Source organism: Periplaneta americana, chromosome 4 (assembly GCF_040183065.1).
Source record: "Periplaneta americana isolate PAMFEO1 chromosome 4, P.americana_PAMFEO1_priV1, whole genome shotgun sequence".
Classification (NCBI taxonomy): domain Eukaryota; kingdom Metazoa; phylum Arthropoda; class Insecta; order Blattodea; family Blattidae; genus Periplaneta; species Periplaneta americana.
The window spans coordinates 156,781,713-156,802,102 of NC_091120.1; the positions used below are offsets into that span (position 1 = coordinate 156,781,713).

At 36.5% G+C, this 20,390-nt stretch overlaps 1 long non-coding RNA gene across 1 annotated transcript in view; it reads left to right on the plus strand.

Moving 5' to 3' along the window:
- Nucleotides 1-20,390, plus strand: part of LOC138698347 (uncharacterized) — a 55,162-nt gene that overhangs the window by 33,809 nt on the left and 963 nt on the right. The window contains exon 2 of the long non-coding RNA XR_011331839.1: nucleotides 4,994-5,186. This is a non-coding gene — a long non-coding RNA (uncharacterized lncRNA). The remainder of the gene's footprint in view (nucleotides 1-4,993; nucleotides 5,187-20,390) is intronic.

The following is a 20,390-nucleotide window of genomic DNA, read 5'->3' on the forward strand; positions in this document are numbered from 1 at the left end:
CTCCGCTACAGACTGGTAGAAGCCTAAACTACTATTTACACTTAGTTCTGCTAGAGTTCAAGGGAATGCAGAGCCAGGAGACCGGGGGTCCACTTTAGGGGGAGGAGTCCGGTTTAGGGCACTTTCCTCTATTAATTGAGAATGTTTTCAATACGAGAAAACAGGAACAATGGAGTAATATTCATTTATTTTAAGAACTATTCCCTCCGGTGTTTATTATTTTTCCATATATAGTCCCTTGTCTTTAGATTATTAACTTTAATTACAATTTAGGGAATTTTAAAGTAAATGTAAGATTTTTTGGTCTTTTTTTTCAGTTATTTCTAGGTCGTCAACATCCGTCCCTTCCTTATTACTAAGGCTCGGGTTTCTTTGATGTGTCATATTTTATCCTGATCTCTTTCTACAAACCTAGAGTCGACGGCAATTCGGAAGGCGGTAGTCTGCTAGCGTTTGCGTGGAAAGAGACAGATAGAGAGAGCAAGGCAGCGTACAACATTGCCACATCGTACTTCACGCGCACGTGTAATACAAATAGCGCAGGAGAGAATTTAAATTATCAAAAGACAATAACGACCTTAGCCGTTGATTGCTGTAAGCATGACACCAAACAAACCCTCCTTCCTTCACTAACAAAATTCTTTACACTTCTGCAGTCGTTTCTTGCGCATTGGCAACGTTGCAGCCAGCATCAAGATGGCCGGCAGCGTTCTGCTCGTCAACGTTTTTAAAATAATTATACAGCTTAATATTTTCCGCGCCTGTCTGTGCAATACTTGTCTTTTACAGTCTCTTCTTTCATTTATTTATCTTACACAGACAGTAAATGTTAATTTTACTTATTCAATGTATTGAAACATTCACACGTGAACGAACGAACTCGGGAAGTACTTGTTATAGACTGATTCCGACTGGTTCTACTCTGCAAGCTTGTGACGTCACATACTAGAAATGCGCACAGAGCAGCTGACCGCCTTCCGAAATGCCGCCTAGTCTAAGTTACAGTACATTGAACACATTTCTAGCATTTATGAACAGAGTTATTATTGGTTATATAAATGCATTTTTGTTTATCGTGTTATCATTGTCATAAATGTCCGCCATGTTAGCTTCGTGGTCGCGTGTCTGCCTTCAGACTATCCGGCCTGGGTTCAATTCCCGGCGAGATCAGAAATTTTCATGTAAAGTTTCTACCTCGGGACTAGAAGAGATGGCGGTGCACAACTTCCAATCACTAAATTGTGCACCAATATGCCTGGGTTAAATCCCAAATCTCTCCGCAGTGCATATGAAAAGAAGACATATGGCACTGATGATAGCGATTCGTCCGTCGGATGGGAACGTTAAGCCTAGCGGCCCCCTTGGTGCTATTCGACAAGAATACGCTACGTGCCGGCAAGGGGTTTCCCCTTCTCCCTTCCTCACCCATTCCCAACACTACACTTACACATACAGTCACTCTAATACACCACATAACTCTTCACAAATACTTATCATGAACAGTGTGGCCCGCCGAAGTGGTGTGCAAATTGAAAATGGGTCATAGTGCTACCATCTATCCGCAATATGCGGATCTCGAATAACGTAAGTGAAGTCGATAGGCATTAGACACACACACGTATCATTGTCATGATTAACCAAAAATGGTAGACAAGAATGTTTTTGGTCATATTACTATAGTTTGAATAGTTCTTTCATTATTATTAACATGTTTTGAGCCAATAAAAGGATTTGTTTTCGTTTGGTTATTTATTTTTTAGCCGATCATGTTTTTTAACAACCTTATGGTGTTGTTGGTAGGCCTTGTAAGTTAAACTTACAACCAACGAGTTAGAAAGAGATTAGGCTATATCATAGACTTACTAAATAACCGCTAGACCGCTCACTGGCGCTAGTGTTATGCTCCCAAATTGAACAGCCGACGGGTGGCTATTTGTTTGGTTAAGCTGAATAAGTATGTTCGTTCGTGTGCTATTTTTAATTGCAGCAATGCATACGGATGTAAAGATAAAGAAGGAAGGAATGTTACATTTCATTTATTAGTTAATCTTTAATTTCTATAATGATTTTTGCTCCGTATTATGTTACAGAATACAAACCATTGCACTTATACGACTGTTTATGCTCCAGGTTTCCTCTGAGTAAAGATTCCTATAACTGAAAATGGATAGGTGCAATCCGCAGAGAGAATTTCTACCCTACAATGAATCATTCAGTGTATTCAACTCATTTCGAAGATAATTGTTACCTTTCAAACTACGTTATTATACATTGTTATTGTCCTTCATCCACTCCATATCCCTCATTTTCTTCAAACAGTTGTTGTTTCAGTGCATACATGAATAATTATTCGCCGAATTTGAAGATACAAAAACTGTATAAATTATAAAAAGTTAATTCTTTAATATGACTGGTTGAAAGTAACTCTTGTCTTAGTTACTGATTAATGAAACAGGAGGCGAATATTACATTAAAAGCACGCGAACACTGCTTTGCAGAAAACAAATATAAATCTTAATCTATCATACATCACTGATGATGATATAGACAACAAAATCTCAAAATTTCTAAAAATTGCTGGAACCATCAACAGTGTATTCAAACCTTCCCAAATACAAAGAATACAAGGTTGAAAATCTACAAAAGTCTAGCACGACCAGTTTTGGCTTATGGCAGTGAAGCAGGGACACTAAGAAAATGCGACGAAAGACGGCTAACAACTGCCGAAATGAGATTCATACGAAAAACTGCTGGATACTCCCTTCTCGACCATCATCGGAACGTAGAGATTCGGAAGGAATTAAAAATTGACTCTATTGTCCATTATCTGCAGCAATACAGGCTCCAGTGGCAGACACATGTCAAGAGGATGGATCGCTCTAAATGGCCCAGGCAGATTTTGTCGCATGTTCCAAAAGGTCGAAGAAATTTAGGAAGACCTAAGAAACGCTGGCAAGAGACCGTAACAGATCCACTGGGGTCTAACACTTGAAGGCTGATGTTGATGAAGATGATGATGATGATGATGATGATGATGATAATGAAATATAAATCTTATGATAAAGTGTTGATAAGTCTAATGTCTTAAGTTAGCTTCTGATATTCCGATTTCCCTCGCAGAAAACCTAGCAACTCTGCTGACAGCAGAAACACATTATTAAAGGTATATCGGAAAGGAAGTACTAGTATTGTTCCTTCAAATAATAGTACATTATGCAACGAGCCTATAATGATAGTAATTAAGAAGCGAGTATGGATGTTTGTGAAACGAGCGCGAGTTTCATAATTTTCATACGAGCTTCTTAATTACCATTATAGGTGAGTTTCATACGACTTTTTATGCTCGACCATATTTCTAACTTGAAATTATTCAGATATATACATTTTATTTGTATGTCACAAGATCGGAAGTGACCTTGTTCTAAGTCGTAAATTGTGAGATGTGCGCAGACGCGAAAGTATTGATTTTTTCCAAGGAACAATAATGTCATTGACCTTGTTGTAATCCCGTTAAACTTGATATAACCTTGATTATTGAATTCGACATTGAAAAACGAGATGACAAATTGAATTTATTTGAATATTATTTACAATTAACGCTAATTATCATAGTAACAGAACATAACCTTCTGCGACAGCATTGGATTTCCAGCCTCCGTGACTTTTCGCTAATTCTCTTTCGATTGCATATCCGAGAATAATCGATACTTGCGGTTTTATAACGGTACAAAGCTGACTTGTCATTGGCTGAACACCTGTAAGCTGAGTTGTCATTGGCTGAACACGTGTACTTTAATGACATGCATTAAAGGACTGCTACCAGGTGTATAATTACTACATTTCGGCATGGTCGAGCATAAAAACATTTAGCTTTCGGATACGCAGTATAACGCGTATTCAAATAGCGGTTTCGAAATGACCTGAAAGCAGTGCTGTAGTTGGGCCAGTACGGGACGGTACGCCGTACCGTTTAAAACAAAAACTCGCTGTTACAGTACCGGAAAAAAATATAGACTCTAAAATTATATTAATTATGTTTAAATGGTCTTTTAATATACTTTGAAATGGGAGATAGGCCTATTAGCTATTTGAAAAACATTTTGATGTTCATATTTGGCATAAAAGTAGCGGCTGACATCTCATATCCTTTGCTTAAACGCTTGTTCATTCGTTATTTTATCCAAAACACTTCAGGAGTAGGCTAGCTGCGATTTGTTAATTTCAAACTTGCATGCCGCCGTCTATTTCTATACGTAATTAACACTAACTTTATAGCATGGAGCCTCAAGAAATCTGCCATACTGATTCGCTAATTTCAAAACTTGCGTATAGTAGATGCCTTCGCATAACACTAATTTTATTATGTTGCGCCTCAAGATTTCTGCTGCACTGATTCTGTAATTTTAAACACGCTCAGATGTAATGCTAGCAGTTTGCTTGAGGAGGGAAATATTGTTACTTTTCGTGTGTTCATGAATCTTGAGTCCAGTTACATGTTACAGATTATATTCCAATTTCAACTGAAGAATGTGAATGAGCAATACTGTAATGAACGATATCTGCACTAAGAAAAGGAATACTCTTCTAGTAAAAGAGTTCCTAGACTTTTGTTCCTAAAAAGTGTTGGACCACAAACGTCAGCGTTTAATTTCTTGCCTCATGTGCAATTATGGCTGCGATCTGGAAGGAGGTCTGCATGATGAAGAAGTAACCTTGGAAATGAAGTGCAGTACGAGTCCAGATAGAGTCTAGTCTGACCAAGTAGATTTCAACAGTACCCTCTAAAATTTGTTTCCAACTGCAGCACTGCCTGAAAGAGTTTCAATGCTGTCTGTACTAACATCTCCCGGAGGTGCTTTATGTAGCTAATTGCTCTTCAGTATGTGTTATGAATGTCATCCCTGTCGTCTGCAGCGTTACTCCTAGCTATTTGAACTGCTTTATTGATGTCAAGTTTTTTCCTTTGTAAACTAGATGTGCCTCTCTTCCTCAGGAATTAATGCAGATAAGACGTAAGCGTCTGACGACTTCCGGTTGTTGCTCTGAGCGCCACTCGTGGGGTCGTGGCTGAATGCGAAAACATCCATGGAGTAAAATCAACCCCCGGCCATAAGCTTGAAACGGTGGAACCAAAAAGGTGTACTAGTATGGCCATCAAATTATCCATAGTTCATATTTTTTTCTCGGTATGTTTATCAGCTGTTTTGTTCGTATTATTATGATTACAAATTGTTTCGTGTTGTGAATATTTCAAAAGTGTAGTCAAGTTCAGCAGGTGTTATTTTTTTATAAATAAGCTAATATTCTGTTTGACTCAACTGCAGAATATGTCCGTTGATATATCCCCCTATGCTTTAGCATATGAAGGAATGTCAACAGCCTTCTTGATAAGAGAAAGAATGTGGAAATGAAGTGTTCAATCCATGTCACAACCATAACACTTTTAATAAATATACAGTGAAACGTCCACACCTGTGGAGTAACGGTCAGCGCGTCTGGCCGCAAAACCAGGTGGCCTGGGTTTGAATCCTGGTCGGGGCAAGTTACCTGGTTGAGGTTTTTTCCGGGATTTTCCCTCAACCCAATATGAGCAAATGCTGGGTAACTTTCGGTGCATCACCGGCATTATCACCTTCATTTCATTTAGACGCTAAATAACCTAGATGTTGATACAACGTCGTAAAATAACCCAATAAAATAAAAAATACAGTAAAACATACATTGATATAATAATCTGCTAATAGTCCTGTTACCTCCAGATCCAGTCTAATCCGTTTACGTATGACCAAAACCGATAGTAGCAATTTAACATTTGGCAATTGGCGGTGTCTACCAAATCTATAGAGACTTCAAACAAGCCTACGACAGCATAAATCGGAAGCAAATTTACAGGATTATGCAAGATTTGATATTCCATGTAAACTTATAAAATTAGTAAAAACAACGATGAAAGGAACAATAATTCAGGTCAAAATTCAAACTCAATTAACTCATAGAGCAGGGACTCAAACAAGGTAATGGGCTGGCTCCATGCCTGTTCAACTGTTCAACTTAGTAGTGGAATATGCAATAAGAAAGCTCTCTATCAATATGAAAGGTATTCTGGACTACCAGACCACTCAAGTAATCGGCTATGCGGATGATATATGCATATTAAGTAGAAATATCAAGGCAATATACGAAACCTACAATGAATTGAAAGAGGCCACTAAGGACATAAGTCTTAATATCAATCTAACCAAAACACAGGCAAAACATTTGATTCAAGCAAGTTCTAAAATTAGAAATAACCGGCAACTTATGATCGGCGAACCAGAGATAACCGTGGTTGATAGTTTTGACTACTTAGGCTCAATGATCACCAATAATAATGTCCTTTTTAATGAGATCCAAAAGCGCATAAGATCGGCCAATAAAACTTATTCCCTACACCAGGTTATAAGTAATCGGGACGTCCACACGGCAACTAAAATAAGACTTTATAAAACACTCATAAGAACTGTTCTCATGTATGGCTGCGAAACATGGTGTCTTACCAGAAGGGCTGAGAAAGCTATTGGTAGCTTTGAAAGGAAAATACTTAGAAAATATTTGGACCTGTAAACATAAATCAGGAATATGAGATACGAAATAATAAAGAACTTTATAGAGAATACGATATACTCACCTATATAAAAATTAAAAAAACTCCGATGGGCAGGTCACGTACAAAGATTACCTCTGGATCGTCTACCAAAAAAAACCCTTAGAGCTAGTTTTCATGGAACTCGCCGTCCTGGAAGACCCACGAAGAGATGGGAAGATAATATCAGGGAGGATGCGGCTAGTCTGCTACATTGCAGAGATTGGAAACTGGCAGCTTAAAATAGAGATTTATGGAGGCAAAAAATTCGGCAGGTCAAGGCGCAAACATGAGCTGTAGAACCATTGGATGGATGGAACTGGCGGTATTTCGCGGTGGATTATGAGGCGTAAAAGGTGTAGTTTGACGTCATATCCGTCGCACAGATTTCAAGCATATTTGGCTTGAAGTACTCCCTCCTTTCTTTTTATCCTCTAACGGTCTTACTAATAAAAGCTCTATATACAGACGTTTAACTGTCTTATACTTATACAATGAGTAGCTCGTTTATAAGTCGTGTGTAAATTCCTTACTAATAATCACTACATACATCGTGTATAACAGTATAACTGTTACACAGCTACGTCATAGTTTCGTCATTACTTCATTACGAAAGGTAATAGAATATCTGAGGTTCTCTATTGCATCCGGTAGAGCGCTCTAGTGTGGCGTGTTAAATATCGATAGTACAACTGGCTCTAATCTATTACCACACTACATTTTGGTCAAAGAGTACAAGCTACAGCAATATTATTCTAATAATTCTATGATCTTTGGTTTGTTCTTCTGTGGTTACAAGGTAACTATCATCATAAAATGACAGTCGATACGAACAGCTGTTAGAGGGGCGGCCATTTTTCCCTATATACAACGCTTAAACAAGGGGTTTCGTGTATATAACTACTGCAAAGCAATTCCCATTGTATGGTTACAACCTGTTTATACGTCCATAGCTTATTCACGGTTTATTAATAACGTTTTCTGTCTCAACTCTTCATAAGTCTCGTATAAAAACTATACACGGTTTATTAATAAGACTGTCAGAGTAAAATACATATTCAAGCATTAACCTATACCGATATGCAATTTATTTACACTGCTGTACAATTAATGTGTCACCTACAATCACTTTCTATATGCTATTAATTAATATTGATGTATGATTAAAGTGTCACCTATCTAATTCTTTGAAGACAAAACTAAACTGTCTATAATTTATTTTATTACAGTATTTTTTCACTCGTCGAATAATAACAAATGAATGTCACCTGTAACAAATGAATGACACTTAGTGGCGGCTGATTGAATGAGACAAGTGAGGTCAGGTCTCAGTCACTTGCCCTAATTAAAATCAAATTTTGTGTTTTATATAATATATTAGTAATTTGAATGAAGCTTATGTCGCTGTAGAAGTATTTGAAAACTTAGTGATGGATATAGACCTGTTTTGCAGTAAAATTTGTTCCTGAGGGCAGGTTCGCTCGTGTCGGGTCTGGTTTCTGCATTTCGTATGTTTTCGCGGGCTTTGAGGTTGTACTTGAAACGGTGTAGCTAAGACACAATTCGTCTGGCCTTGTGGCCCGGTCAGCTTTCACTCTTCCCATCCATGGACTGGTCTCGAGGGTGGAATGGGGTGGGTATAACAGTGGTGACTTGTCTTCCTAAATAGGCCATAAATAACATAAAAATTCCCGCTGTTTAGCAGGCAGACACCATACTATTCTCTCCCCTTATGTCTTAGTTTATGACTTAAGCGAGGGTGTGTGGTGTAAGGTAGAGTTGACCACACTTCGTAAAGTTACAGGAATTGAGTAGGGTTCTTGAGAATAAGAAGTCGTCAAACTGTGGTATAACTATTATATTGGAGAATAGGTAGTAATACAGTTGAATGTGTTGTAGACTACATGACAGCTAACGAGTAAAAGTCCTGAGGTTAGTGGTGGCTCGTATTATATAGTCCAGGTTTGGGGCGTTGTCAGGACGCGAGTCCATGTCTAAACATGACCATACATGGAAATGTTTAGGGGCTGTAGTCACGTGCAGTACGATAGACGTTTTAGTTCCACATGACCATATATAGTAATATTTTAGGGAACGCAGCCCCAAAGAGTCCAAAAATAATTCAAAGGAGTGAGAGAGTAACGCGTGGGTGAAAGGGAGATAGCTTTCTATGCAGACACCAACATCCTTAGGAGTAACTTATACGTTTGCAATGATGTAATTACACAGAATTCAGTAACAAATAATTTTTATACATGTTCATAATTATTAATTCACACTACAGTTTAGAAGGGTTACAATATTATTCCACACTTCCCTTCCTATTAAATGTTTGACCAGCTTCTAAGAGATTACAAAAAGATCTCAACACATAAACAAATAAATACAACCACACAGGCGTATACAAACTCACATGCAATAGTTGCGACAGTTTCTACTTGGACAGACAGGCAGATCATTCCAAACTTGATACAAAGAACACATTAAAGCAATAACCAGAGGACACAATACATCTACATATGCCCAACACATAACTAATGCTAACCACACATACAATAGCATAAATACAGACATGGAAATCCTACACATACAACCCAGAAACCAAAAACTCAACACACTAGAACAAAATGAAATATACAGACACACCAAAACACACCCTGATCAAATTCTCAACACACAGATCAATTTCAGAACACACACACTATTTGACACCACATTTCAACACTTTTCAACAATCGAACGCACCCACACAACAGGCAGCGAAGTTCGAGATGACCCCGAGATATATACTAAAAGCCAGGTTATGAACAGACTAAACCGGAAGCAACGTTCTGTTGCTCTCTTTCTGAGCTCTGTTGCCACATAGTGGCGCGAGATTCAAAGCGTGTTCAGCGTTTGTCACCGATATGTTTAAAATAGCTACTGTATATAGTTCTCGATAACACTATCAACAATATTAGTAATTAAAATTACTGTTTTTAAGAAAGCACGAGCTAATGACGCTGGTACGAAATGCGACTCGTAATGCACGTGTTACTGCAAATGAACTGGGAAATTTGGCTACACTGTCTCCGTGATTCCGTTGCCAGATTTTCGTTAGCTGACGACATTTTCACGCGAGATCCAATGACAAGCTCCGTTCTTCTTTTCCCCTCTAACCCCCTACACTCAACGTGTCATCGCTGCACAGGCTACACCTCTAATCCGCACTTTCCTCTCGCCATCCCAACTACTTCCTGTTTAGTCGGTTCATAACCTGGCTTTTAGTATAGTAGGCTCTGAGGATGGTGTGAAGAAGCACCGAAACAGCTGTAAGCTGCACATGCTTACACAATTAACACGAGTAAGATCGCCATTTAATCACTTATTTATATTCAAGTGTTGAAAGTAGTGTACGAAAAATTCAACATGGATCATAGAAAATGTTTGCATTTCATTGTCACTATTTGAGTTTTCTCCCTCTCTTGCTCTTTCCTTTGATCTCTGATTGTATTGGCTATTTTTAATAATATTATTATTGAATTTTCAAGTTTATAGAACCCTATTTTAACCGAAGGTATATTAGGGCTTTAGTTAAATCGTACATATTATAGCCCTGTACAAATACTTACATAAAATATATACATAATTATGACATAAAATACACATATTACATTAAATGTGTATGGCATAATAAACATCATAATTATATTATATACAAATATGTAGATATGAGATAAAATAGATACATAGAAATAGATACACAATATATGAAACACAGACATATTGCATACAATACTTTCCCAGGACACATCACACACAGACTTGTAAGCATTTCGTAGAAACGTACATATTACTTTTAAGGACGTATATGACATAAAAATGACATGAACTAGACACATGACATACAAATGCATATACAACACATAAGACATAAACATATTATATAAAATACACAGACAAGACTTAAAAAAAATTATATAAAAACTTATACAGAGACATCATTTTATTTTTACTTCAATTTTTATTGTACCTGAGTTTTTGAATGTACTTCACTCCCATCCCTTCTACTAATGAAGTTCAACCGTCCTCCACACAGATCCAAGACCGCATATACAGTCATAGTAGCCTTATGGTCATAGTAAACAGTACGTTCCAAAAATATGTTCACGTTTTCCAGTGACGAAAGAGCTTTCAATATTGCATCATTTTCCATTTGCCTACGTCGCATCCCGGTTTCTCCCATCTGCTTCTATTCGCCTCTCTATAAATGCTAGTGGAACATTAATTTCTGTTAGGAATTGGACGTCTACGTAACATTATACCCATACAATTGTTTAAAATAACTTAAATAAAAGGGCCTCGTTAAGTAATTAACTGCCACGTGATTTCCTGCCTTTCTACGACGCTGCGACGTAACCACTTGATCGGATAGTAGATAGCATGTCTGAATTTTAAGTGAAGATTGAATTTACAGTACGTAAGGTCTCTTTTATAGAGTAGGTACAGAATTATTTCGACATGAGTTACTGATACTAAGTACGAACCTGGTACCGGTAATTTGAATTACGTACAATAGTCTATAGTGCGATAATATGCACATTAGAACTGAAGCCTGTATCGAAATGAACGGCCACCATTTTGAAAATGTGTTTAAATATTCATATTATGAATTTTTTTCAATTTAACTTCATTCTCTATATTGTACGCTAATGTACTGTAGACATTATAATATACACTGCATAATGAATACGTCCGCATGGAAAGCTCAGTTCTCGAGTAAAAACACTCATTGTTAATACTGTACTGTATTTTGATTAAACAAAAACCTAATGAAAATTATCAAACTCAAAATCGCGATATTTCTAAGTTTACGTAAATGGATGAACTACTTTTCTTCCCTCCTATACCTAGTAAAGTGATTTGTTTGTATATTACGCCAGTATCATCGAACTCCAGTCGTGGAAGGGGGTAGCAAACGGTGTTTTTCCGGTTCTTAATCGTTGATCCAATATAGCCAGGTTAATATTAGAAATGTTAGTAAAAATAAAATGATGTCCCTGTATATGATATGAAACTGTGATATTATAGCTATTATTATTGTGATTATTAGTATAATTAATAGTGGTAGTATCTCCTTTTATTGCAGCCTGTTTTGCCCTGTGGCATGTTAGATTAATGATACAAAACCTGAAAATATAATATGTACACAAAAAATTAACACATTCATATAGCCTTACTAATTGCATTAACTACAACTTCTCTTAGTATGGTAGAAACACACAGACTAGCTATTTACAGTGAATTGTGAATATGTGATACGAATTTCTGAAATTCTCTTGAACAGCATTTCTTTTTAAACATTAAACACAGGAGTTTTTCAAATTGCCCAGAACATGGGACGACATGCGACAGTAATAACAGGCGAGCTCTTTCGAAAATTGGGCAATCAAATAGGAGGTGTTGAACAGTCTGGGCGATTTCCCCGCATTTACACATGGATTCATTTACATTATTGATTTTGAGCCGTTTAAAATATGTTTTAAAATTTCCATGGCCTGAAATGAATTGCGTAAGCACGAAATTGGGTATCATGTGTTTACAGTTTAACCTAGAGGTTATTGTAGAAAAGAATAATGCCCGGTTTCTTCAACCATTGTTAAATTATAACAGTGTATTATTCCATTTTAACTGTAAAGTTGACAGTTGAAGCATTTCTTCAACTAATGTTAGTACTAACAGGCTGTTAAAATACATGTTAATTTAAGTGACCAATTTCATGGAGTTAAGTCATTTAACTTTCTGTTAGCATGGAAGTATTCAATATGGCTGGTGCGTTAGATGCTGAACTGTTGTAGGGGAAAGTAGCCTATATCGTACCGGCGCCGAAATCGTACCAATATTAATATTGAGGAAAGTATTGCATGCAGGAACCATCTGAGGAATTTTTCATGAAATACAAATAGAAACTGATACTCGTTCAGTTTTCCGCCTTTCATCCAAGACAACAGCTGTATTAAATCGCGTTTTATAGTAAGTTCTTTTTTCTCATATAAGATTTTCTTACTCTTTCGTAAGCTTTCAGTAAAACATTTAGTTTAATGAATGTGTTTTATTACACCTAGTATATTAGATTGGTTGCATTATTTAAACGGTAAAAATAGTCACTGTAACAGCTTTGTTTAGGTTATAATCTGAATAGTTTGCTTGGAGTGCTAGTTTCCTAAATCGTACCATTAAAAGGTTGCTCATATCGTGCCAGTATGATTTTGGCAACGTGAACAAGTAACGTTAGGTGCATAATATTTTCAAATTTCAGAATAGATAATGATCAAACAAGAATACGTAAAATCGGAACCAAGTGTTGTACTGGATGAATTTCGATCCGGAGCAGTGGGATTGAATGAATGTTGTCGTATGTACGAAATCTCAAAATTGATTTTCAAGCGAGATTTGATGGGCAAGGTAAAGAGAGGTCGGGATCGTCCTGCAAATGGATCCGTTAACGGATTGTAAAAATTTAACGTTGACGAAACGTGTTTCTCCCTAAACCAAACTGGCCGCGAAACCAGGTGGCCCGGGTTCGATTCCCGGTCGGGGAAAGTTACATGGTTGAGGTTGTTTCACTAAACCCAACATGAGCAAATGCTGGGTAACTTTCGGTGCTGGACCCCGGACTCATTTCACCGACATTATCACCTTCATCTCATTTTTTTTTTTCTCTTTTTTTTTACCATTTATTTGTCACAGAAATATAATATATACATTTACCATATCAAGAAGCATTATACAAAACTAATACAATTTTTTTTACTGAACTATTGACTAATTATAATTTTTTGTTTTGTGAGAACGTTATTTTACAATCCATCTTAGCATTAATAGAATATTCATAAATCATTCATAATTATAATACATTTCCGACTAAACACATATAATTCCCAAAATATTCTATACAAAAACGTTCACACACTTTTTTTTATATCACAGACTGTTTATGTTTCATGAAGTACTGTTATGGAATTCACTAAAGAAAACAACTATACATATAACATAAAATTGCTTGGTTACGTGACATCACTAATTTAATATGTCCAAAATGAAAACAATGGAATGGACAATAGAAAAGCTAGTATTGAATTTAATATGTCCAAAATGAAAACAATGGAATGGACAATAGAAAAGCTAGTATTGAATCTGTTACTATAACTCTATTCACATTTATGAGATACTTTACTATAAACGTTTATGTTAGTGAAATATATTGCACATTTCCCAGAAATGAGTCAATGAAAATGTTGTATGACTTACAAAACATAGGAATTATTTTATCTTTGTACACTCAATACTGCAGTAGCATAAGCATGTGTTCAGAACATCACAAAATCCTATAGTCTACTGTTGAAAGTAACAGAAAAAGCTACAACTAATCTGGTCTTCCTCTGTTTTTTAATGATAATAATTGCACTAATTTCTAAGATTAATAAAATTTTGTCAAGTTTAAAACGAATTACAATCAAGTGTATGTATTATCCAAAGCCTACCAAAGCGTAGAATTTATTTCCTGAGAGTTATTGTGGCCAATTATTAAAAACATATTTAAACAAAATATATATATTTCTAGGTAACGTTCTACCTTCACAATAAGAATTAAGTTACAAATTTAAAAGTATTTACACTTAGAACCTTACACTGGAAATTAAGTTAGAATATGAAGAAATGTTCTCCTTAGTGTAGGAAGATATACTGATTTACTGAATTACATTTTTTTAAGAATTAATATACATTTCTATTCATACTACGTTATCATATTTACATAATAATCGATTAATTGTGTTTCACATTTCCTATCAACTACTCAGACCTAAAAATTAGATCCTTCACTTTTTTTTTACACTTAAAATATTGCATACATAATTATTAGCCTATTTTCATTTGTAAACAGACTTGGATAGAGTGTTTTCTTTTAGTTATACCTTCCATTTCAAGACTATAATTTGCAAACAAAATAACTTTCATTCTTTTTTATATAGAAACACCGTTTCCCTTGTGTCATTGTTACATAGTGTTCTGGATCACATCTTAGTATTTATTTTAAAATTACGACCTTGAATCAAAAGAAATTAAATTGTTATAATTGAAGCAGGTCAAGTTGGTGAACTTTTGATCGAGCGTCATTTTGATATTTATATTTTGCTTTAATCTTTTCCGTTTTCAGCATTCCTATATAGTCATTTACAGTTGGTAGTTCTGTTGTTAATTGGTAATGCAGCAAACTTACTGCCAACCACACATGTACGAATACATTACTTTCTGTTGGTGGGTCGATACATAGGAGGACCTGATTCATACCATTCACAGTCTTGATGTCTCCTATACTACACAGTCGTCGTTTTGCTTCTTCCCAAACAAACTTTGCAGGTCCACAGTTCGTTACACGATGTTTTTGTGTATCCAAAAACCCACGTTTTTTGCAGGCCGGTGACGCAGTGATATTGTGGCGATATTTCTTCTCTTCCGTTGGGATAATTTCATTGATGTATTCGTATGCTGAAATCTTCCATGTGGTAGGAATGTCCGCTAGGTGAAGGTTATTCCAGATTTTGGACCATCTCTCATTCGGATATCGTTCCATTATATGTGGTGTCTGATAAGTGTCTTGCAGAATGTGCTGATATATCATTTTTGTTTGTTGCGGGCCATTTACTCCCAAAATATCTGCTGGGCATTTTTCAATCTGTTCCCAAGATTGTTTTAACAAGTGGGGTAATGTGGATGTCCTCTTTCGTAGTAATGGTGTGTGATGTTCCCAGAAATTTATATCTGCCTGGTCCCCTCTTCCTTGTAGTGCTCGCATTACGTTTCGTATAAAAAGTGCTTGACATTTCTGTTTTACGGCTGTTAGCTGCAACCCACCCTTCTTTATCGGTAGATATAATTGCGTTTTTTTAAGCTTATAGAAATGCCCCTTCCATATATAATAGTTTACCGCTTTTTCCATGATGCATGAATATTTGTTTGTCATCGGCAGTACTTGCGCGATATACCATAATTTTGATAGACAAAATACATTGACGTGCCAAATTTTCTGAAACAAATTTAGATTTCTGGTGATATTTTTAAACATTGAGGCTCGGCTGTTGGCAGTGACTTTAGACCAATTGCTTTCCACCATATCGTCAAAAGAGGTGCATACCGTTAGACCTAGTATATTTGTTTTAGCTTTAATTGGGACATTATTGATTGTTTGTTGTTGAGGCCATTTCCCGACGGGCAATAAAGTTGATTTTTGATAGTTTATTTGCGCGTTTGAGGCCTCACAATAAGTTTGCAAAATATCTGGTAGATATTCACACTCTTCAATGTCACGAAGTAGGAGGACAACGTCGTCTGCATACACTTTTATTGTAAACAATGGTGTTGGTACTCGATTTCTAGAGCGCAGTACCTGATTAGCAAGTCGTATAAATGGTTCTACACTGACTGCAAAAAGAAACATAGATAGAGGACACCCTTGTCTGACTGAGGATTTTATTGGAATTCTTTTATTAATAAACCCGTTAACTTGAATTTGAGAATGTGCCTTTGCGTATATCGCTTTAATGGTATTAATTATTTTCTGTGGTATACAGAAGTGCTGCATGACTGCGTATAAATAATTGTGGTTCACTTTGTCGAAAGCTTTCTCAAAATCGAGTGCTACCAGTGCACCACTTTCATTTGGATGTTCTTCAAAATATAAAATGGTGTCTCTGATGGCAGTGAGATTGTCTATGATGGACTTATTGGGGATGCCACATGTTTGCCCTGTTTCAAAAATATGTTCAGATATTGGTCGAAAACGATTGGCTAGAACTTTCATCAGTAATTTATAATCGGTGTTTAATAGTGTGATGGGTCTATAATCGGCTGCTGTTTTAGGAGATTTCTTCTTCGGGATGAGCGTCACCACACCGTCACTGAATCCATCAATTATATCATGAGTATTAAAAATATAGTTGAACAGTTCCAACAAATATTCTTTCATCACTATCCAATGTGTTTTATAAAACTGATATGTTAGACCATCTCGACCGGGTGCTGTGTGTTTAGACGTTGAGTCTAATGCTTTCCGGATTTCCTCTTCTGTGATTGGATGTTGCAGTTCTTCTTGCTGGATCACACTTAAGTGACGATTCACATGTTTGAGTATCTTTTGTGTTTGCTGCTGCGAAGTATTTGTATTTTCATACAGAGACGTAAAGTGTTTCTCAAATTCTGTTATACATTCATTGTTTGTGTTGAGGGTTTTCCCAGCCGCCGTCTGAAGATTTGTAATGAATTTGACATGTTGTTTTTGCTTTTCTTTTACTAAGTGATAGAGGGCACATTTTTCGTCTTCGTTTATTGTTGGAACTTTCGATCGAATTACTATTCCATACATTGTCTTTTCCTGTAAAGTGCATATTGTGCGTTTAACTTGACGGATTTCTTCCCATTTATTACCTTCTGTCTTGTGACGAGAATAAAGTTCATTCAACATCTGATAATAAAATTGAAGTGTAGCTCTACTTTCCTGTGCTCGCAGATATCCCGCAGTCTGATAGAACGACTTAATTCCGGGTTTTATAATACGAGTCCATTTCTGCATAATACTTAGAGGGGAATTTTGTACTCTGCGTTTTATATTTTCAAAATAATCATTAAAGTTCTGCTTCACATCATGCCGTTGAATTAAAGAGTTGTTTAGCTTCCAATAACTGCGTCCGTACAAAGGAGGTATTGTTTCTGTTATTGTTGACAATCGCACACAATCATGGTCGGAGAATGGAGTGGGAATTACTGTCACGTTGTATATGTCATTTGTATATGCTTCACTGATGTAAAACCGGTCAAGTCGGGACGCACTGTTCTGTCTGTGAAATGTAAACGTTACGTTGTTTCCATGCTTATTTTCCCATGTGTCCACAAGCTCAAAGTCCGTCACTAGTGTTTTTAAAACAGGCGAGGGGTTGTAACTCCCAGATTGGTCCTTGGCTTGTAGTACACAATTCCAGTCTCCTCCGAGAATTAGCTGATTATATCGATGTCGTAAAAAGAAGGGTAAGTCTTTACTAAGGAAGTTCTCTCGTTCATTACGATTATTAGTTCCGGATGGGAGGTACACATTCACTATGTGGGTGTCATTTAAAGTCAAGGAGGTTACTCTACCACTTGGATGTCCTTCTATATTTTTAACATTAAAACCAGCACGATAGATTATAGCAGTACCTCTATTGTTTTCTCCTGTATGAACTACAAAATCAAATTGTGGTCCTAAAAAACTAAAATTATCCATGTTTACTTCTTGTAACAGTAATACATCTATGTTATTGTCTCTAATAAATTGACTCAATGCGTTTTGCTTGGATTTACTCTGTATGCAATTTATATTTAACGTAGCATAGTTTCTTAAGATTATCATACTGAAAAAGTAAAGAACAGTGATCGCATGTAGAGTATAGTTGCTAGGAAATGTACCACCACGTTTCATGATAAATTTTTTCAAGAAAAGGCTTTATTCTACGAAACACAGCCAAACTTTACGGCAGTGTTATCTCCTGGCTAGAACCCGTTTCAACCGCGTTTTCTTTCTTGGTTCCTTCTTTAGTACGACCGTATATCGCGTAAGGATGGGGTCGCGGGTTGTTCTTAATTTTACCTATTGTACTAGTGTTCTGCGACTCTTTTTCTACTATGTTACTTGAATTTGTTATTTCTCTTTTTCGCAGCCTAGGATCTCGTATAATTTCGTGTTCTACTGTTGACTTCAGTTTTTTGTTGGGAGTTGCATCTACCTGCTGCTCCTGCACTTTGCAGTCCACAGACATTGTTGTATCTTCTTCTGCTGGATGTTTCTCCTGATGTTGAATTTTATCCTCCATGTCTTTGTATTCTGCTTTGTTATCCTGTTCTTCAGGTGTTTGCTCTACCAAGTCCTCCGTTGCCTTCAAATATTTTACGTCATTTGACTTTTCTACAGACTTGATGACGGGTGCAGGAGGCGCCGGATGTGTTTCTTCTAATTCCATTGGGTTGGGCTGTTCGTCATGTATTTGCTCCGTCGTTATAGTAGATTCGGTGTGCTCCGCGGCAGGGGAAGCTGGCGCGGAACACTCGCTAATCCCCGCAACAACGTCACTTAGCAGTAGTTTCCGGGGTTGAAAACTCACATTCAATTTGGTTTTTCGTTTAGGGCATTCTTCTTTCAGATGACCTGCCTCGTGGCAGACGAAACACAACTGCGGTTGACCTACGTATGTTATTTGAGCAGGGAAACCAGCTATTTTTATTGATCCAGGAATATGTTGTTTAATTTCCATTTTTACTGCCCTAATTCCGTTGTTGACTGGGAAGGGAAAGGCTGTACTCCACTGTTCGTTTCGTATTGAGGCAATGGTTCCATATCGGTTTAGCACTTGTGTCACTACGGAGTTTGGTATTTCCGGGGGGAGGTTAAATACTCGCACTGTGAATGAGGGAAAATCCGCTTTGCTAATTTTAACTTGTGTGTTTTCACCATTCTCATATTTAAAAGGCACTTCCCCTTCATATGTTTGTACTATTCTCTCAAATAAGTTAGGAGAAATTACCTTAAGATAAAGTGATCTTTCCTGTGTGTTGAGCTGTACCATGTCCAACTGATCTGCTGTTATCTTTAACTGTTGTTGTATCCATCTGTGCAGTTCCATTGCTGTAGGTCTCGTTGCCGTTGTCTCAAATTGAACCTTGATGGTGTTGACACGACGAAAGGTCGTCATTCTTGTTGAAATTCACTTAAAGCACCACTATTTATATTAATTAGATGTATAGTGTCTGTTATTAATGTACCTTATTTGACCGCACTATGTCACTTACACTATAAATAATAAGAAACTTTACGTGCTCGTAATCAATCAGTTCTCGTCACGGTACACAAGCCGGATCGGAAACACACGACCTTCCTCTACCGTGGTCAGAACCACACTGGATTCAGACGCTAAATAAACTAACCTGTTGAGAAAGCGTCGTAAAATAACTTAATAATAAATCTCTAAACCAAAGATTTCAGTTCAAACGAGAACGAGAAAAAGTGTTCAGTAAGCTGTTGTGCTAACTTCAAGTCCCTGTAAGAATCAATTGCAGCAGAAGTAATCGAAAGGAAGAATTTCAAGGGGGGGGGGACAGAAAAAACAACAAATCAACTATCAAAAAGAACGAAAAAGGCATCTAAAATTATTGATGTTAATCTAAAAGAAGAAGACTGGTTTTATTTTATCTGTGAGGAAGCTGTCATTATGATTCCTTGCTCTCTGTGCTATCAATGGGTGCATGAGACATGTGCAGGAGTTTCTACGGCTCAAGAAAACGTTCTCATTTTGTCTGTGACGTGTAACGACAGAATCTGACAAGTAGGTATCTTTCATATGTGTTAAATAAGATTGAATCTTAAGTGGTCCTTCGTGTTTTCGTGTTACTAGATCTTGATAATATTTAAGATTTATATATTACAAAAATCTTTGTATCTTAAAACATCTCTGTTTCTCATTTGTATTAATAAAACTCCATATTAAATGATAATAATGTAATGAAATATGTTATTTTTATGAAGTTATTATTGTGAAAATGATGTCTTTTATAAATGGGTACGATTTAAGCAACCTATAGGTACGATTTAGGAAACTAGGCGCATAAATCGTACCGCTTGCAAAAGTTTTAAATAATATCTTTTAAAACAATTTATAATTATTTAAAAATTCCGAAACAAATATATATTTTGTATCCCAAGGTA